We start from the raw sequence: 22366 nt of genomic DNA on the forward strand, positions 1-22366 counted from the left end.
ATGGACACTCGCCCTGAGTCCCAGCGGCACAGCCTGTGCCTGGACAGGTTCACAAGCCCAGGGTGGGCAGAGACAGCAGTGCAGAGCTGGTGCTTCTGGGCAACAGCTCTGACCTCTAAAGAGAACTGGCTGGAAACCGACACACCAAGAGGATAGTTTTAAAAACCCACCCAGCCACTCAGAGAGCCTGGTCGGGGCAGCCAAATGCCTGCCCAGGAACGGGACACTCAGCCTGATCATTTACACCATGAGAGTGAGAACAAGATCTGCTGCAAGCCTCTGGATTTCAACTGCTGGTTTAAATTTCAAGGAGAAGCATGAAGGTGTTGACATGTAAGAAATTACTTGTACATGCCTTTGATCACCCTGAAACTCCAGGGTGTTCTAAATGAGCGTGCTGGTTGGAAGCCAAACTGAGCTGAGTTTTACAAAGGAACTCCTACTGTGCCACCGGAGGCCGCTACTGAAGCCACGTTTCCTTAAATCAACACTGCCTGTTTCCCCCACTTTCATTTCAATGGCATCAGGTGGCCACGGGACAACAGGACCTTGGGCTAAGCTCCCTCTCATGGGCTCCCAGGAAACGTTAGCCCGGCACCTGCTTCCTGACCTCCGGCCAGTCACTTCACCTGGGCGTTCATTTGCAAGGAAACCTCTCTGCTTCCTTAATAAATCAGAGAGGGACACTGAAGGCAGCCTCTCTTTGGGGAAACAGATGCCCCGACTGCTCTTCCAAATTTACTTTCCCTTGGGGATATCTCGCTAGCCGCTACCACGACCACAATGGTCTTAGGACAGGGAGGGAAGTTTTGATGCCCTTTAATGCTCTGGACAACACCTGGGCTCCAACTCTTTCCTTAGGCCCCCGTAGCCACAGACATAGCTTTTGAGACTTTATTAATGACTCAAGGAGAGGAGAAGGGAAATAAACACAGAGAAGAGCACTGATAATTGTGTTTACAGGATACTCTCATCTCAGCATGACAAAGCTCTTTAGTTTGCCCTTAGATGGCAGAGGCAATGTTTTCCCATCCCCTGGGAAAACATCTAGATTCCCTGGAGGCTCAGCTTTAAGAGATCCCCAGTGGCTGGGTGAGGTGGCTTATGCCTGTAATCCCAGTACTTTGGGAGGCTGAGGCAGGTGGATCACGAGGTCAAGAGATTGAGACCATCCTGGCCAACACGGTGAAACCCCGTCTCTACTAAAAATACAAAAATTAGCTGGGCGTGGTAGCGCATTCCTGTAGTCCTAGCTACTTGGGAGGCTGAGGCAGAAGAATCTCTTGAACCTGGGAGGTGGAGGTTGCAGTGAGCTGAGAGCGCGCCACCACACTCCAGCCTAGCAACAGAGCGAGACTCTGTCTCAAAAAAAAAAAAAAAAAAAAGAGATCCCCAGCCTGTTGAGCCTCCTTGCCAACTCACCGGACACTGGAAAGTCCACCCAGCTTAGGGAAACCTCACCTATGACCCACAAAGACAGAACAGCTATGCTACAGTCTCAACAGGACAGCTATTTCAGGATGTCAAGACAGAATATCATGAGCTAAACAGCCACAGAAGAAATATGTATAAGAAATAGCAAGGTATGTGTTACTCGATAGCATCAATATCTTCATCTGTCAAAGAGAGATGATCATAAAACCTCTCCGGTCCAGCACTTCCCAGACTTGCACAGTCAGGGAATGCTTTTAAAATTATAATGTACTTGGGGAACACCAATAGGCACTCATACATATTCAGATTAATAATGTGGACTGATTATAATGTCATATATAAGATATGGTGATATGGCGATGTTAGTCAATGGTGATGTTAGTCAATATATATTATAACATTTTAGCAATTAATCTGTGAGACCATTTACTTTTTTGCGTTCAACTTTAATCGAAATATGCATACGTTCCTTTTTTTTTTTTTTTTTTTTTTTTTGAGATGGAGTCTCCCACTGTCGCCTAGGTGGCAGTGCAGTGGTGCAATCTCGGTTCACTGCAACCTCTGCCTCCCAGGTTCAAGCGATTCTCCTTCCTCAGCCTCCTGAGTAACTGAGATTACAGGCACCTGCCACCAAACCCAGCAAATTTTTTTGTATTTTTAGTAGAGACAGGGTTTCACTATGTTGGTCAGGCTGGTCTCGAACTCCTGACCTCGTGATCCACCCACCTCAGCCTCCCAAAGCGCTGGGATTACAGGCATGAGCCACCACGCCCAGCTGCATACATTCCTTGTTTATGTTTTGCCTGTATAATGTTTAAAGTGTCTCGGCCAGGCATGGTGGCTCACGCCTGCAAAATCCCAGCATTTTGGGAGGCCGAGGCGGGTGGATCACGAGGTCAGGAGTTTGAGACTCTTGACCAACATAGTGAAACCCCGTCTCTACTAAAAATACAAAAATACAAAAAGTGGCCAGGTGTGGTGGCACGCACCTGTAGTCCCAGCTACTCGGGAGGCTGAGGTGGAAGAATTGCTTGAACCCAGGAGGCGCAGGTTGCAGTGAGCCGAGACCACGCCATTACACTCCAGCCTGGGTGACAAAGTAAGACTCCATCTCAAAAAAAATAAAATAAAATAAAAATAAAAAGTACCTCATGGTTATCTAACCAAAGGGTGAAATTCAAGAGCAGAGATAAATCTGGCTGATTTTCCTCTGATAAATCATTTTGTCCTGAGCTTTAAGCCCTTTCTGGAAGATGCTCCAAACATGTCAGACTGGGGGAAGGAAAGAGAAGGAGAAAGAAACTAATATGCATTGAGCATCAGGATGCTGAATGCTTTACAGAATTTTTTTTTTTTTTTTTTGAGACTGTGTTTCACTCTTATTGCCCAGGCTGGAGTGCAATGGTGCGATCTCAGCTCACTGCAACCTATGCCTCCCAGGTTCAAGCACTTCTCCTGCCTCAGCCTCCCAAGTAGCTAGAATTACAGGCATGCACCACCATGCCCAGCTAATTTTGTATTTTTTTAGTAGAGACAGTGTTCCACCATGTTGGTCAGGCTGGTCTCAAACTCCTGACCTCAGGTGATCCACCCACCTCGGCCTCCCAATACAGCATTCTTATTAATACTCTCTCTTGTTCATCTTTCCAACGCCCTTATGAGATAGTGATTATGTGAGTTTGATAGACTGAAAGCAGTACTGCAAGGCCACATATGTCACCGTGGATGGAATCAAATGCAGTCTGGCCCACCCCAGGGCCCAAGTCTTCCCATGATACCACGTTGGCAGAGGCCATGGGGCAGTGAGACTCAGTGCACCTGCTCAAACTTGTGTAGTCTTTGTCTTCCTACTGTAATAAAAGCTCCACAAAGAGAAGAACCACATCAGCTTGGTTCATCACAATAATCTCAGTGCCAAATACAATGCCAGAGACTGAAGAAAGCCCAGGAGACATGAATACAATTTTGGCATTTCTAAAGGGTTCTCATAGGGGCTAGAGGTAACACGCATGTCCCATGGGATCAAGAGGGCCAAACTGCACCCAGAGAGGATGGAAAGGAGGATGAGACACAGGGAGAAACGTGTCAACTCAGGAATATTTTAAAAGTTAGAGCATGTGACAAAGTACCTTGAGAAATAGTAAATTGCCCGTTTCTGAAGATGATCAAGTACAGGGTGGAGCCTGACCATCTGTCCGGGTGTGGAGGGGATCTACTCGGCGGGGGAGTGGCTTGGATGGTCTCTCAGGTCCTTTCCAACCCCTAAGATTAGGTTATCTGTTGGTACTGACTTCAACTCAAGGCCCAATTAGTGTCTGACTTGCGATGTGACTCAGCCAAGTCTCTTTCCCTCTCTGGGTCTGTTTCCTTATCTGTACAATGGAGGTATCTGTATGAATAACCCCATTGATAATTCTGCTCAGGGCTTCCAAGATCCTACACACTCTCTATAGAACAAGGGTTATGATAAGTTTGCCTGCAGGGTGGCACTGGGCTGAGAGGTCACAAACCTTCCTGCTGGTGCCCTCTCTGCACGCAAGTTCTGGCTACCCTGGCGATGAACTCAGGCCACTTCCCCAGCCAGGCAGGGAGACAGACCAGGTCCATTCTGATTCAGAAATTAAGTGGGAATCAGGCACACCCGTAGCATTAAACATAATTCTGGAATGTGTCAAAAATCAAATGCCCTCCAGCAATATAACAACATGTTCTTCAATGAAGAGAGATGAAAATCTTCTGCTCCAGAAGGATCCATCCGTGTAACTCAGTGGGGTTGGTACTGCCACCTAAGGAGGGTTTTGGAAATTTCCAGGGGTGTTTTTCACTGTCACAATGTATGGAAGGTATTACTGGGCAGAGGCCTGGAGTGCCACACAGACAGCCATGAGCTGGGCAGTCCTGCCACACCTTAATAAGGGTGAATAATCTATCTGTATATAACATGAAGACAGCCTAGACTCTAACTCCATGTTACATATAAAGTGTTTTTACAGGGTTCAAACTGAGTATCACAATATTCCAAGAATATAAGAATCATGTAAATAAGGGCCAGGCGCGGTGGCTCATGCCTGTAATCCCAGCACTTTAGGAGGCCAAGGCGGGTGGATCACTTGAGGTCAGGAGTTTGAGACCAGCCTGGCCAACATGGTGAAACCCCCGTCTCTACTAAAAATACAAAAATTAGCCAGGCATGGTGGCGGGCGCCTGCAATCCCAACTACTCAGGAGGCTGAAGCAGAAGAATTGCTTGATCCCACGAAGCGGAGGCTGCAGTGAGCTGAGATCACACCACTGCACTCTCCAACCTGGGTAACAGAGTGAGACTCTATCTCAAAAAAAAAAAAAAAAAAGAATCATGTAAAGAGAGAAATTACATTTTGCTTTTTTTTCTGGATTTTTTTTAGTCTATTTGATATTTCAGAAACATCACATCACTAATGATATTGCGGATCATGGTATTTGAGTCACTCATACAACACCCAGTGATTATACAGGAAAATAGTTTAAAATGTTAAATATGAAGAAATATTAAAGAGAGAGACTATAATAACTAATCAAATATTGTCTCACTTTTCTTATATATAAACTTATTCATTATAGGTAGTGGTAGCATCTGACCACTTTGTTATGTCATAGAGTATAACAGTGCCAAAGAATTTACTTATTGAATTGCATAGCATTTCATTATGGAGAGCTTTTCTGGCCACAGGTGGTGGCTCACACCTGTAATCCCAGCACTTTGGGAGGCCAAGGCGGGCAGATTACTTGAGGCCAGGAGGTTCAAGACCAGCCTGGTCATCATGATGAAACCTCATCTTTACTAAAAATACAAAAATTAGCCGGGCGTGGTGGCACACGCCTCTAATTCCAGCTACTCGGGAGGCTGAGGCATGAGAGTCACTTGAACCTGGGAGGCGGAGGCTGCGGTGAGCCAAGATCGAGCCATTGCACTCCTGGGTGGCAGAGCGAGATGCTCTCTCAAAAAAAAAAAAAAAAAGAACTTTTCCTTTATTTTTCTGCTTTAGCAAGCATTTAGGGTGGGGTTGTTTTTATTTCAACTACATGTATAGGTTGCTTATATTTCATTTCAGGATACTAAACAGAACGTCACAAATAATTTGGATTAAAAGTAGGGGAGAGGGCACTGGAATGACACCCCTGTAGAAATAAGCACACCTAGCACTCATGAAAAGAAACCAGGCTTTCTTGGAGAATTGGCTGAGTCCAGGGCAGGGCAGGAAAAATATAAGAAAAGCCTGGAACACTTGTTGTGGCAGAAGTACAAGGGTGCTCAGAAAATGACTCTGTATCTACTAAAAATACAAAAAAATTAGCTGGGCGTGGTGGCAGATGCCTGTAGGAGGCTGAGGCAGGAGAATTGCTTGAGCCTGGGAGGCAGAGGTTGCAGTGAGCCAAGATCACGCCACTGCACTCCAGCCTGGGCAACAAGAGTGAAACTCCGTCTCAAAAAAAAAAAAAAAAACAAAAGGATTCAGGCCTCCATGGCCAAATCTCAAATAAATTTGAGCATCAAAATAGATATTGTTGGTAAAATATTATAACCCACAGAATAAAGTAAGAATCCATGAGTGCACAGGCATGCACACATACATAGATAGTTAAATGAGAAGGCAAAGCTCTCCCTTGCAGTAGAAACTCAGCTAACAAATGCAGAAGGGAGGATGGGGGTAGATAATCACTATTTGGCAACATCACAATAATAACCGATTCAGACAAGAATCCTTAACAGAGGTGAAGACTTCGGTGGGGGGTGGGGGGGGGCGGAGTCTGAAGAGTAACAGGACATTACGTAGTCTTAAAGTGTCTTCCCACAAGATACTTACTAATTAGAAAGGGGAAAATAGCAACTTTTCCATGAAAATCTGGCAGACACCACCTTAGCCAAATGATTAAAGTTGACATTACCAGTAATAAGACACAAGGACATCATGTGCCTCCAGATATGATACCCATGAGAAAGACACAACGTTGCTTCTGTGGTACTCCTGCCAAAAATGTGTATCCTGGATCTAATAATAAGGAAACCCCAGACAAACCCAAACTGAGGGGCAGTGTACTAAACAGCCTGTGCTCATCAAAAATGCCAATGTCATGAAACACAAAGAAAGACTGAGAAATTCTTCCAGATTGAAGGAGACTAAAAAGACATAACAACCAAATGTGATGCGCGATCCAGGACTTTCTTTTGCTATACATTATTAGGATAATTGTCAAAATCTGAATAGGAAACAGTCAACCAAATAAAGAGACAACCTATGGAGTGGGAGAAAATATTTGCAAACCGGACATCTGATAAAGGGTTAATATCCAAAATATATAAGGTACTCAGCTCAGTAGTAAGAAAACAAATAACCCTATTAAAGAATGGGCAAAGGATCTGAATAGATATTTGTTGAAAGAAAACATACAAATGGCCAATGGGATAAGAAAAAATGCTCAGAATCACTAATCATCAGAGAACTGCAAATTAATAACCCAATGAGCTGTCACTTCACACTGGTTAGAACAGCTATTATCAAAAAGACACCATGTTGGAGATGATGTGGAGAAAAGGGAACCTTTGCACACTGTTGGTGGGAATGTAAATTAGTACAGCCATTATGGAAAACAAAAAAATTAAAAATAGAACTACCCATCATGATCCAGAAATCCTACTGGGTTTTTATCCAAAGGAAATGAAACCAATATGTTGAAGAGAGATCCGCACTCCCATGCTTATTGCAGCATGATTTGCGATAGCCAAGATACGGAATCAACCTGTGTCCATCGCGGGTGAATGAATCAAGAAAATGTGGCATGTTTACACAATGGAATATAGTTCAGCCTTAAGAAAGAAGGAAATCCTGTCATTTGCAACAACATGGATGAACCTGAAGGACGTTAAGTGAAATAAGCCAGGCACAGAAAGACAAATACTGCATGATCTCACTTATCTGTGGAATCTAAACAAGTTGAACACATAGAAGTGGAGAATAGAATGAGGGTTACCAGGGGCTAGAGGTATTGGGGGCATTGGGGAGCTATTTGTCAAAGGATACAAAATTTCAGTTAGATTAGAGGAATAAGTTCAAGAGATCTATTGTACAACATGGTGAGTATAGTTAATAACAATGTATTGTATTCTTGAAAATTGCTACTAAGAGAGTAGATATTAAGTGTTCTCACCACAAACAAAAATGATGTATATGTGAGGTAATCTGCATGTTAATTAGCTCAATTTAGCCATTCCATAATGTATGCATATTTCAAAACAACATGTTGTACATGATAAATACATACATTTTTATTTGCCAATTAAACATTTATTTTAACATAACAAAATGATAATTTTATTAAGTAAACAATAAAAATACAAATTTATTAAAATTTAAAAATTTTTAAATATCTACTCACTGTTAACTTCACCAACTTTTTTGATGTGAAAATCTAATAAAATGAATGATACATAAATATTTATCTGTACATTACTTATTGCTGTCTATTCTCTGTATAGTATATATGTAGACATATATGTATGTACTATATATACCATAATGTTTACATAAACACATTTACTATATAAACACTATATATAAGTAGATATACATAAAGAACATATATATGCACATATATAATACCATATACTGTCCAGAGAAGAATGAATGTTGTATACATATAAATGACTTTAAATAAAAGTTTAAAATATATATATGACTTTGTATACACACACAGTCATTTTAGTGTCTGCTTCATAAAACTATAGAATAGAGATGTACTCATTTCAAGGGGTTATATGAATCCATCCCATGATTTCAGATAGTTAGAAATCTAAATCCAGTCCATGAAGGCTCATCTATTTTCTTCTTTGCTATCTCTAGAGATGGCTACTATATATAAGTAATTTTAATAAACAATCATACAATTTCCCATAAACTAAATAAATTTAATTCTCTAATGTTTGTTTCTTTTTTTCCACCTTCCTCTTTGTCTTTGTATTTCTCCACGAGAAACTGAATCCTACGTGGTCATAAAACCTGTATAGATGGACTAGTATTGAGCTTTACTATGTTTTTCTTAACATTATTTCATGTATTAATATTGCCTCTGAAGTGCCTTCTAATGTTTAGTTAATCTGACAGTTCAGACATTCTTCCTTATAAATTACCTTTATCATTTAACACAAGTCCCTTTCCTCTTAATCATCATTTAATACAACTGACACACAATGAAAGTTGTATTAAGTGAAAATGAAAACCATGTCGACTCCCTCCCTTTATAAAAATGAGATTCAGGTATTGCTTAAAACGAAAATACATCTATTTTTTCTTGCTGCAATTGTAGCACCCTTTTAGAGCCTCCTCAATGAAGTGAGATGATTTTAGCCCTCTATCTCAGAGGCTGGCAAACTTTGGAGTGTGGTTCAAGTATACCAGTGCCGGGTTTTGTAAAGAAAGTTTTCTCATTTACGTATGGATGGTCTATGTCTGCTTTCACACTCCAACAGCAGAGCTGAGTAATTATGACAGAGACTCTATGACCCACAAAGCTGAAAAGAGTTACTATCTGGCTTTTACAGGAAGTTTGCCATCCTCTGCAATGGATGGACATCTAACCATTAGGTATGCTGCTACAAAAACAAGCATTCACATATAGTATTGTTAGCTGTATTGACAAATGTATTCAATCGAAGGACAGCTTTCCATGGGCATTTGAATATTCCATATCACATCTGTTTACATTTAATAGGTTATTTCCAAGATAATTCTCTCTAGAACTGAAATCTGCCAAAATGTCCTCAAAATCAGGGTTGTAGTTTACATGATAGTTAAAAATATGGCTTTCAGTGTCTGATAGGTCATGATTCAAAGCAAGATCTGCCACCTAATGGTTGTTAGTACCTGCTAAGTACCTAGAGAGGAATGCATAAGCTTGGGCATGGCACTTGAGCTCTCTAAGCCTTTGATATGCTTTTTACTGTGTCCCTACCCAAATCTCATCTTGAATTGTAGCTCCCATAATTCTCACACGTCATAGGAGGGACTTGGTAGGAGATAATTGAATCATGGGGTCGGTTTTCCCCATACTGTTCTCATGGTAATGAATAAATCTGATCAGAGCTGATGGTTTTACAAGGGGTTTCCCCTTTCTCATGGCTCTCTGTCTTGCCTGCCACCATGTAAGACGTACCTTTTACCTTCCGCCATGATCATGAGGCCTCCCCAGACACATGGAACTATGAGTCCATTAAACCTCTTTTTCTTAATAAATTACTCAGTCTCAGGTATGTCTTTATCAGTAGCATGAAAATGGACTAATATAGCCTTATTTTATTCTCCTTATTTTATAGCCTTATTTATAAAATGGAGGTAATAAGAATATCCATCTTACAGGTGTAATGTGAGAATTAAATAAGAAAAAAGTGTATATAATGTATTCACAATTATAGCAAGAGCATGTGATGTATGCCCCATAACTAGTGTGTGTTTTTAAATAACCCTAGTAAATATATAAAAAATTATAATTTTAAAATCTGAATAAATTCTGAAAATGATAATACTAGATAGCTGTTGATTTCATCATTTTGATAATGACACTGGTTATGAAAGAAAGTGCTCTTATTTTTCAGAAATACACACAGAAGTGGTTAGGGGTACATATAGGAACATCATGTATGCAACATACTCTCAAAAAGGAGAGAGACAGCGGGACGTCAATGTTAACATCTGGGGTTGCATGGAGGATATGTAGAAATTATTTGTATTATTCTTACAATTTATCAGTAAGTCTAAAATTATGTCAAAATAAAAAGCTAAAAGAAAAAGAAGGGATCCTTAGGTCCAAACACACAGAGAACTGTTATCGATATATTCTAGCCAAACATATCCTTTTATCTTATTCTTCTACTCCTTCTAGCAAATGTACAGGGTTAATTCCAGAAGGAAGGTGGGAGAAGAGGGTGCATGTTTGCGTGAGGGGAAAGGACAAGAGAATCCTTTCATTAGCAAGGCCAGAAAATTTGATTACATCACCTTTCTAAATTCAAATCTCTACTTTGCTTTGCCTTTCATCAGAACCCCTCCAAGATGCAATTACACAGAAAAGAAGTTGAACAAGAAGCAGAATAGGAGAGATTTCTTTCTTTCTTTGGAGATGAGGAAAAAGGGTAGAGCAGAGCAATTTTTATAATTTCCTTTTGAAATAGGCATTGAAGTCAAGATTGGCTCTACTATTTTCTTGTAGAAAATTAGACATCTCTAGTCAAGTGACTCAGGCGACATCACTAAGAACTTTTGCAAAATGAAATGAAAGGACAAAAATTGAAGGGTGAAAGATGACCTTTAATTTCCTTTGGGGAAGCAAGGTTTTCTTGACCTTTAAAATAGTCTCTCCCAGAAAAATGTTTACTTCTCCTACTTTTTCTTTTTAAAAGCTTGCCATTAGAGAGAGAGAGAGAAAAAAAAAAAGCACACTAAAGCAGTGGCCCTCTAATGATCACATTCATCTCAAAATTCCACATAATAAATCAGTACGGAAAGGTAGCAAGATTGTAATAGTTGTGATTTAAAACATTAAATGTATTTGGGGGCAAACTGAAGTTTAGAAAATTAAACAATAAGCTCCTAGTATTAGAAGTGTTATTGCACAGGACTGTCTCTGGCAGGGGGAAAAAATACACACACACACACACACACACACATACACACACCAAGTTAAGCCAAACAGGGATACAATTCAGTCAAGAAGAAGTCTTAGCTCTTTTCTTCTCCTAAGTGATCTATCATCATATAATGAGATAATTCATCTCAAGATCAGATTTTTATTAAAAATTAAAATATATTCATTTCCACATTTTCAAAAAGCCAGAAAGACCCAGAATGCTTTGTCTAAGCATTCTTAGCTCCAGCTTAGATTTCCATTTGAAACTGCAAATCCTTTCTTAATATTCATTCATTTCACACATACACCTGAGGGTCCCTTTGTGTTGGGCACTAGGGAGCAAAAATAAATCTGACCAGATTCCAGTTCCTCAAGGGACCCCCAGTTTAACAGGGAGAGCAGATAAGTAAATGTCCACTTAGTGAGGGGATACGTGTGATTCTCCCAGCAAACCTCTGATGCTACAGATGAGGAAACTGAGGCTCAGAGTAATTAACTTACCTGAGGGATACACTTAGGAAGTAATGAAGAAAGGATTTCAACCTTGGTCTATTCTGACCCCAAACCCTTGCCTCACTGTCTCTCAGCCTGGAACACTGCAAATAGCATATTTTAGGGTCCTATAATTGAGAGAGTACAGGATTGGGATCAGAGGACAGAGTGGTCAACTGTCCCACAGTCAAGGCAGCAGGGGTATAGGAGGTGGAGTAGGGGAGGAAGTATCAGAAAGGGCCTTCACAGATTTGGAGACATCAGCTCTGAACAAGGATACGTAGCAAAGGTTTGTGCAGTGAAGAGCAGGAAGGGTCTCCCAACAGAGGAAATGGGGGCAAGGGCAACAATCAAGAAGTGTGAGAACCTTGATAGATATGAATCTTTCTGAATGGCCTTCAGAAGGAGCCAACAGGAAGGATGCCTTGGCTTAGCCAATATCTGCTAGTCTCAGCCAATCACACCACAGGGACACTGGGCAAGGAATGTGCAGATACAGCTTCAGTTCCTCACCTGGGAGGGGGTGGAGCTGAGGTAAAGGAATTGCGATTGCCTGGGGGTTGCCACAGCCAGCCCCACAGAGGCAGCTGTACTGCAGCCTTCATTATTTGCTGTGATGCTGAGCCCCAGGCTACACTGACCCCAGCATTAGCAAGAAGATGATGGATTACATAAAGCCCTTTGTGCTCCAACTGAAACCCTGGCAGCAGAAACTTATGCAGAATTTTAACTCCAATGAAGAGTTTTATGAAAGTCCAGGAAAGCCAAACCCACAGAATCACAAAAAATTAGAAGAAAGGGATCTTAGCGAAAATCTACAATCTCCTCCTTTTGCAGAAGAGGCACTGAAGAAGCCTTGGCGGGTGGGGGAAGGCTAGATGACTTGGCCAGGGTCTCATAGTCAGGGAAGAGGTGGAGTCATGACTTGAACCTACGGCCGAGCACGTGGCTCATGCCTGTAATCCCAACACTTTGGGAGGCAGAGGCAGGCAGATCACTTAAGGCCAGGAGTTCGAGACCAGCCTGGCCAACATGGCAAAGCCCTGTCTCTACTAAAAATACAAAAATTAGCTAGGCATGGTGGCACAGGCCTGTAATCTCAGCTACTCCCGAGGCTGAGGCAGGAGAATTGCTTGAACGCGGGAGGCAGAGGTTGCAGTGAGCCAAGATCGCACCACTGCACTCCAGCCTGGGAGACACAGCAAGATTGTCTCAAAAAAATAAAAATTAAATAAAATAAAAAGACTTGAACCTCGGTCTCCTGACTCCAGTTCAGTGTTTCATTTCACTTGAAATGACTGCATAGGAACTTTTCCTGACTTCTCCGCCTTCCCACATTCCCCACTCCATGTTATGCTGATATCCATAGTGCCTGTGTTTAATTCCATCCCAGCTTGGACCATCTGTCTCCTGTGCTAAGCAGGACCCTTCACTGGAAGCCAAGACTATATGTTTTGTCTGACTCCCCAGTCTGTCAGGGCTGGACATATAAAGGGCACTTAGTAAATATTTGTTCATACTAAAGGAAATTGTGACAGAGTCAGAAGATGTGAGTCTTAGTCCCAGCTACATGAACCCATAGGCCATGGCACTGTGGGCAAGTTACTCAACCCTCTGAATCTCAGCTTCCTAATCTATAAGATGATGAATAAGAACACGATGTAGTAGAAAGATGATGGGATGTAGGGCCTATAAATGTCCAACTGAATGAATGAATGATCACCTTCCTCTACCAGAAATCCTGAGGGCAAAGGGATTTCTAACTTGTTTTGTATCCATAGCACTTGGCACTTAGTAGGCCTTGGGAAATGATTGCACTAAACCACATAAGAATATCTGAGTACACCAGCAGTTGTATAACCGGGAGCAAGTACCTGTTATTCTGATCCTTTATTTCCTCATTTGTAAATCGGAGATGATGATACCTTCCCAAACTGAGTGAAGATAAAAGAGGTCATGTATATAAAAATCACTTGGTAAACTGCAAGCACAACACAGATGCCAGTCGTCATTTGGGCTGTTTAAAAGGACTTCCTGATGAACAGGACCTAAGTATGTTTTCCAGAGAGGAAAACATACTTTCCAGAGAGGAGCAGCATCTTGAGTTTCAGATGATATCGTTTTCCCAGTTAACACATTGAACTGTTAAGCAAGGGGCACAAGAACAGTATAATACATCCAAGCAGGAGGTGAAGTTCTATTTTTGGCAACAAAGGAAATAACACTGGAAGCAGATGGGGAGGTGAAACCATGGCTCCTACGGAGTCCCTGCCAGCCGCTTTGAATCATCTGCCTTCTTCTGACAGCTGGAGTCCCCTCACTTCTGTCTTTACTCTTTTACTAGTTATGCGCCAGAACCCAAGGCCACTGCATCGGCCTCCAGGGATGCCGTGCTTCAGAAGCAGGAGACACTGCATTCTCCATGTTACTTCCCAGGCTTGCTGCAGATGTGTGAGGGCGATGTGTGTGGCTGAAGGTTGGGTCATCACCAGTGAAAGGCTGGCTGGTGGCCACCTGGCGCTCCCACTGAACGGCATCACTTTGGTAAGTTTCTCATGCTCTGAGCCTGGCCCACCCTCTTGTGAAGTGACAGGCTGGGTCCTGCAGATACCCCTGGCCTCAAAGAGGCTAATTTTTAATGACTAAACTCACAAGAGACCAAAAAAAAAAGTAAAACACAGCATATGCATATTAATTTGCAACTCAATTTGGCAAATATATTTGAGTTCCTACTGTGTGCCAGGCACTGTGATAGGCACTGGGGAGATAATTATGAATGAAACCCATCTGGTGACTGCCCTTGTGGAACTTACAGTAGGAGGGAAAGGTAATTAAACAGGTAGTCACTGGACAGTGTAATTAGCATAAGTACCATGAAAAGAAAAACAACAAGGTGTTGTTGAGAACTTGCTCCAGACGTCGGAGGCAGAGTAGGCTTTATAGAGAAAGTTAAAGCTAAGCAGGAGTCTGAAAAACTAACAAAATTGTCAGGTGAAAAGCAGCAGCTTGGAAGTGGCAGTGGGGTGCAAAGAAAGAAGATGGGTGCTCCAGGCAAAAAGAAAGGCAGTCAGAGGTAAGAGAGGTCTTGATGCCATTGAGTATCTAATAAAAGGTTAAATATGGAAGGACCCAGGAGGAAGAGTTCAGAAATGGGGACAAGTGTAGCTGCCGAGGTTGGCAAGGGCTCTATAAGGCGTGTGCAGGAGTTTAAACTGCATCTTTTTGATAAGCCATTGGGTTACCCAAAGTCAGTCAAATCAGCACATTGTCTACAGGAAGGAAAATGATGTGCCTAATAGATTTACCGGAAGGTTATTCGATAAATGTGGAATCAGGACCAAGAACATACACTTCACACTGCAAGTTTTCTTTCTGCCTTGACTCTGACCCACTTATAATGCCACATTTTCCTGGTTCCTAAACCCAGTGGAGGATGTTGTTCTCTGGGGGTTTTTGCAAATAATGCACTTCATTCAGCCTTGAGGAGCTGAATCAATAAACGCTAACTTGGGGTGGAAACTGGAGAGGAAAATGGAAGAATCTCATGCTTGCTGCTTTCCTCCAAGAAACTGCAAAACATTATTGAACAGGTTTTTGGCTATATTCAGTGAAAAATTCTTCTGCTGAGAAATACAAACTCTTTCACCATAATAAATACTGTTTTGATAACAAAACTGTACTTTTCTCAAATACCCAGATGGAAGACCATATGCAAAATAAACTCTAAGGAATTTTTTTATTGGCCATCTGCTAAAATTGGAAAGGCTGCATCCGCCTCGACTCTTCACAAAAATTTTCACTGAGAATCCCACTCGCTTCCGCCTGGTGCCACCTGCTGATCACATTTGAGTACCGGTTTTGTAAATGAAGAGCAGGGTAATGCGGGTCTCCCTCTTTCTTTAATGAAAGAAACTTAATCCTAATTAATGTAAGAAATAACCTACAAAGTGTCAGGTTTTCAGTTGTTTTACAGAAACTCACACTTCTTCCTGTTGTTATCAGGAATCACAAAGCAAAGCCCCTGCATGCACACAACTCTGGAGACCTCACTTCTGAGGCACTGTCAGGACACTGTTTTACCCTCAGGATTAAGTGTACTACCTCTATATAAAGTGTACACTCTAATAAAGTGTACTACCTCTAATAAACCCTGTGTTTGGCTTTCACCTGTCAAAAACGCCAATGCATTATATTCTTTATTATGTCAATTCCACTTTGAGATATTTATCCAAAGGAGATGGTGGCACAGGTGTATAAAGATACCTGTGCAAAGATATTCCCTTCAGCATCATTTGTTGAACCAAAAAATATGAGAATATCTAAGTGTTCATCAACAAAAGGGTGAGGCTTTTTTTTTTTTTTTTTTGAGACCCACATTACCCAGACTGGAGTGCAGAGTTGCGATCTTGGCTCACTGCAACCTCCGCCTTCCTGTTTCAAGCAATTCTCCTGCCTCAGCCTCCCGAGTAGCTGGGATTACAGGCACCCACCACCATGTCCAGCTAATTTTTGTATTTTTAGTAGAGAAGGGGTTTCACCATGTTGGCTAGGCTGGTCTCGAACTCCTGACCTCGTGATCTGCCTGTCTTGGCCTTCCAAAGTGCTGGGATTACAGGCGTAAGCCACCGCACCCAGCCAACAGGGTGAGGATTTTTAAAGTCATAATGCATCTATGCAGCACTGGCATGGCAAGACGTCCTACACACATTCAGTGGGAGAAAATGAAGGCTAAAGAAAAGAATGGATAGTATAATCCCATGTTTTTAAAGAGAAAAAAGCCTTTTTAAAGAAAAACAGCTTTGTGTGTTATAGCTATATTTGTTTATACACAGGAAAAGGTTGAAAGGATACACACTAAACAAAAGTAATTTCTGAAGAGTGGGGACTTTTTTCTACTTTTTACTTTACACATGCCTGTATTATTTGAATTTTTACTATCAATGCATTGCATTAAAACAAAGGAGCTACTAAAATAATAATGCCACATTCTTTTTTTTTTTTTTTTTTTGAGACGGAGTCTGGCACTGCTGCCCAGGCTGGAGTGCAGTGGCGAGATCTCCGCTCACTGCAAGCTCCACCTTCTGGGTTCATGCCATTCTCCTGCCTCAGCCTCCCGAGTAGCTGGGACTACAGGCGCCCACCACCACACCTGGCTAATATTTTGTACTTTTAGTAGAGATGAGGTTTCACCGTGTTAGCCAGGATGGTCTCAATCTCCTGACTTCGTGATCCGCCCACCTCGGCCTCCCAAAGTGCTGGGATTACAGGCGTGAGCCACCGCGCCCGGCCAGTAATACTGCCACAATCTTAAAAAAATCAGGTTTGCAGCTAATAAAGTGTTTCATCATCACATGCGATGAAATGTGATGCTTTGCTTCAGAAGCAGGAGACACAGCATTCATTGCATTTCGTCATCACAGACTCACTGGATGCTCACTTGCTCTAAGGCTAGGATCACTTTCACATTTAAGAGACGAAGAAATGGGACTGAGTCGAGGAGAGGGAACCAAGATCCTGTAAGGAACAGATCCTGTAAGGTGTCAGGGCGCTCCAGCAAACGACTACTGTGGGGTTTTCAGCGTCTTATTCTGTATGTGCCAGGCCCTAAACTAGCAGTTTTTAAATTGACTCCATTATGTGGACAAAGAAATCCTCCTTTATATTAGAGAACTATCCAGTCCTGAGGACTTTCAGCATCAATCAAATGGGCTTTGAAACTTCAGGGCTTAGAACGCTAAAGCGGGAAGACGAGAGCAGTCACCTAACTCAGCCTCCCTGTCTTACTGCTGAGAAAAGAGACTCCCTGAACAGCTAAAATCAGGCAGTCAATACTTGAGCAACAAACACTTGCCATCTCCAAGGAGTTAACTTTCCTTCTTCTCCACTAAACCCACTCCTCCTCTTGGGTTTCCCATCTTGGCAAATGGTGACCTAGCAGAATCCTGAAAGCACCAAGTCTGCCTTCTTCTTCACCCTCAATTCTATCAGTCTCCAAATCCCATTGATGCCAACTTCCAAATATTCCTCACCTCTGATCTTTCTCTGCCTAAGATTCCTGCCTGAGTGTCTCCATACAACCTTCAGCATCTCTTCTGCCTAGATGAATAGAACAGCCTTTCTAATAGGTCTCATTTCTCTTCCCTCCCAATCTACGCTATCCTCTCCAACAGACCACCTTTCTAATACTAAAACTTGATAATATACCTTCCCACTCTGCACTTAAAACCGCTGCGTGGCTTCCCCTTGATAAGCACTTTACCTTGGCATTCAAGACCCTATGTGATCTACCTCAAAACCTCATCTAGGGTCAGATCCTTTTCATTTATTTTTATTATTTTTTTGAGACAAGGTTTCACTCTGTTTGCCCAGACTGGAATGCAGTGGCATGATCTTGGCCCACTGCAGCCTTGACCTCCTGGGCTCAGGTGATTCTCCCACCTCAGCCTCCCGAGTAGGTGGGACTACAGACACACACGACCACACCCGGTAAATCGTTCATATTTTTAGTAGAGACAGGGTTTCGTCATGTTGCCCAGGCTGGTCTCGAACTCCTTGACTCAAGCAATCTGCCCGTCTCAGCCTCCCAGAGTGCTGGGATTACAGGCATGATATGGTTTGGCTGTGTCCCCACCCAAATCTTATCTTGAATTGTAGCTCCCATAATTCCCATGTGTTGTGGGAGGGACCCAGTGGGAGATAATTGAATCATGGGGGGCAGTTTCTCCCATACTGTTCTCATGGTAGTGAATAAGTCTCACAAGATCTGACTGTTTTATAAGGGGTTTTCCTTTTCAATTGGTTCTCATATTCTCTCTTGCCTGTCACTATATAAGACGTGCCTTTTGCCTTCTGCCATGATTGTGAGGCTTGCCCAGCCATGTGGAACTGTGAGTCCATTAAACCTCTTTTTCTTCATAAATTACCCAGTCCCAGGTATGTCTTTATCAGCAGCATGAAAACAAACTAATACAAGGTGTGAACCGCTGTGCCTGCCCTAAATCCTTTTCTCTTAAACTTTAGTGACTCCAAACTGCTCATCATTCCAAAATGCCATACATTCCATGACTTTGTACCTTTGCACAAGCTACTGTTTTTAGGTAGAATGCTCTTCTGTGGCTGGTCTGCCAGGTAAACTCATTATACAAAATCAGGTCAGGTGTCACCTCTACCCAGGAAGCTTTCTCTCTCCCTCTATTCCATTTGCCCTCAGCCCTGTCCATACCTGCTCCCCATCACCAGCAAAGTTTTAACTCCTTTTCTCTGGAACATTTCTGTACCTCATACACACTTCTATTTAAATATCCTCCCACATTATTACACAGAAGGGAAAAGTACTGGCACTGAAGCCAGTCTTCCAAACTGTGTTAACCCTGCCAAATGACTTAACCTCTCTGTACTTCAGTTTCCTCTCCTATGAATAATAGAAGAATCCTGCGAGGGTTGCTAAAGAATTTTAAATTAGGTAATTGTTATGGACTATATGCTTATGTTCCCACCCCACCTCTGCATTCAGATATTGAAACCCTAACCCCCAAGGGGATGGTTTTAAGAGGTAGGCTCTTTGGAGGGCAATTAGAGCATGGAGGTGTACCCCACACGATGGGACTAGTGTCCTTATAAGAGGAGGAAGGCAGCTAGTCCTTTCTCTCCACCAGGTAGGCATACAATGAGAAGGTGACCAGCTATAAACCAGGAAGAGGGCCCTCACCAGAACCCAACCATGCTGGCATGCTGATCTTGGATTTACAACCTCCGAAACTGTGAGAAAGAAATGTTTGTTATTCAAGTCACCCAGTTTATGATATTCAATTATAGCATTGCAAACTTCCTAAAACAGTAATCTAGATTAAAACACTCAGCAAATGTTGCTATTGTTATCGTTATGTAGTCATTCTTTTAGAGAACTTCCACTTTCAGCCAAACTGTAATAACAGAAACTAGACTGACTCTTGCCCCACATCGCTCAAGCAACCAAAAAGTAGACAAAATATGTTAAACAACAGTTTTGAAGACCTGGATATGAAGCAACAAAGGACAGTGATTCCTGAGAGATAGGACTTGAACGATGTGAACCCTAGGATTGCCTCAGATTACTGCCTTGAGAAAGATTCCAGGCTGCAGTGCAGAGTGCGGGGGCAGTAGGTCCTTGGTGAAGCCCAGTGGACGCCCTGAGTTGAGAAAATGGAACTGTGAGTCAGGGAAGACTGAGGTAGCCAGGGTTCTCAGGAGAGAGTACTGGGAAGGACACTTTTGTACAGAGAACTCTGGAGTGTCTTCCTTAAACGTTTTGCTAGGTACAGATCAGCATGCACGTGAGGAAACTACCCAAGGCCAAACTACCTGAAAAACACCCCCAAAAAAGCAGAGGTAGCAGTGCCTGGTGTTCACACAGAGCCAGGAGTAGTGTCTTTCCCACTAGCCAGACTAGAAAACATGATTCATGGAGTGCTGGGTAGAGCACACATAAGACTGCTGCTTGAGTAGTGAGGAATAGTAAGCCTTAGACAACTCCAGTCCTGCCTAACAAATCTTGAAAATCTTGAAATAGACCTGAAATGTATTTCCAAGTAACTTAACTGGATCCTACAACAAAGTTCAAGAATATGTGCAGGAATATGGAAATATCCAACATCCAAATAAGGTAAGATTCACTATATCTGTCACCCAGCTAAAAACTACCAGACATGAAAAAAACATCGTGATATGGGTCACAATGAAGAGAAAAATCAAAACCAACTCAGAATGGACAGAGTTAGAATTAGGAGACAGTGACATTACGAGAGTGATTATAATGCATTCCATATGTTCAAAAAGTTAAGTAGAAATATGGAAGATATTTAAAAAGACTCAATTCTCATGTTCAGAATTAAAAACTACAATATGTGAGATAAGAGATTGAATGGGATTATTTGACAATAATGAAAAAAATGAGTGAATGTGAAGACAAAACAACAGAAACTCTCCAAAATGAAACAGAATGATTTTTTAAAATGAACAGAACATCAGTGAACTGTGGGACAACTTCAGATGGACTAATATGTATGTAATTAGAGTGGGGAGTAGAAGCGAAGAGGCATAGAAAAAAAATCTGAAGAAATAATGGGCAAATATTTTCCAAATTTTATTAAAATTATAAACCCACAGGTCCAAAAGCTCAATGAGAAACATGAGCTTTAACATGAGAAATATGAAAGAAAATTACATCAAGACACATCATAATCAAATTGTTCAAAACCAATGATAAAGAAAAAATATTAAAAGCAGCAAGAGAAAAAGAATATGTTATATCAAGAAGATCAAAAATCAGGAAGAAAACAGATTTCTTTTCAGAAACAATATAAGCAAGAAGACAGAAGAGCAATATATTAAAAGTGCTGAAAGAAAAACAAAATGTCAACCTAGAATTCTATACCTAGAGAAAATATCATCCAAAATCAAAGGCAAAATAAATTTCAAGAAATATAAAAGTTGAGAGAATTCATCACCAAAAGACCCTCACTGCATGAAACGCTACAGAAAGTTATTTACACAAAAGAAAAATGATACCTGACAGAAATGTGAATCTACACAAAAAAATACAGAACACTGGAAATGGTAAATATATGAGTAAATATTTAAAATTATTTCCTCTTGTTATTTAAATCTCTTTAAAATAGAGTTGATTGTTTAAACAAAAATGATAACAATGTAGTCTGGAGTTTATAATAAGTATAAAAGTAAAATGTATAAAAACAACAGCATAAAAGCTAGGTGTGAGAAAATGGAAGTACTATGAGTGTTATAAGGTTCTCATACTATAAATAAAATAGTACTATATAACTTAAAGGTAGATTGTGATAAGTCAAAAACATATACCATAAATTTTAAAGGAACCACTAAAAACAAAACAACTATAGCTATTATGCCAACAAAGGAAATCAATAAAACTGAAAACTTCTAAACAGACTGATCAGAGGGAAAAAAAGAAAAACAAAAAACACAGATTACAAATGTTAGGACTAAGAGGTATCATTAGTAAAAGTAAAGGCAGATTATTAAAAGTAACATTATGAATCATTTTACACCAATAAAAGTGAAAACTTAGAAAAAGTAGACAAATTTCTTGAAAACAAACTATTAAAGCTCATTCAAGAAGAAATAGATAATATCAACAGCCTATATCTATTAAAGAAATTGAATTTGTAGTTAAAAGTTTCCCATAAAGAAAATACCAAGCTCACATGACTTCCCTAGTGAATTTTACCAAACATTTAAAGAAATAATACCAACTCTGAAAAAGCTCTTCTAGAAAATTTAAAAGTAGAAAATATTTTACAATTCATTCTGTGTGGCCAGCATTATCTTGATAATGAACCAAAGACATTACAAAAAAATAAAAATGCAAACCAATATCCCTCATGAATATAGACGCAAATAAAGAACATTTTAGTAAATCTAAATTCCACAATATATAAAAAGGATAATATGTTATGACCAAGCGAAGTTTGTCTTAGGGATGCAGGGTTTGTTTAATATTTAAAAATCAATCAATGTAACTCAACCACATTAACAAGCTAAAAAAGAAGATCCATATGATCATCTCAGTAGACACAGGGAAAAAAAAAAAGAGTGACAAAATCCTACATCCATTCCTAATTAAAAACAAACAAAATCCATGGAAACAAGAAATAAAAGGAAACTTCATCAATCTAATAAAGAACATCTACAAGAAACCTACAACTAACAACAATACTTAATGATGAAAGACTAAATCCATAATCCCTAAGATCAGGAAAAAGTCCCGG

General features: G+C 40.9%; 1 protein-coding gene across 3 annotated transcripts in view; it reads right to left on the bottom strand.

The window, feature by feature from the left end:
- The window catches only part of TTLL11 (tubulin tyrosine ligase like 11), a 278698-nt gene that overhangs the window by 183020 nt on the left and 73312 nt on the right, over window positions 1-22366 (bottom strand). The gene's annotated exons all lie outside the window — the stretch shown is intronic.

Source organism: Pongo pygmaeus, chromosome 13 (genome assembly GCF_028885625.2).
Source record: "Pongo pygmaeus isolate AG05252 chromosome 13, NHGRI_mPonPyg2-v2.0_pri, whole genome shotgun sequence".
Taxonomy (NCBI): Eukaryota; Metazoa; Chordata; class Mammalia; order Primates; family Hominidae; genus Pongo; species Pongo pygmaeus.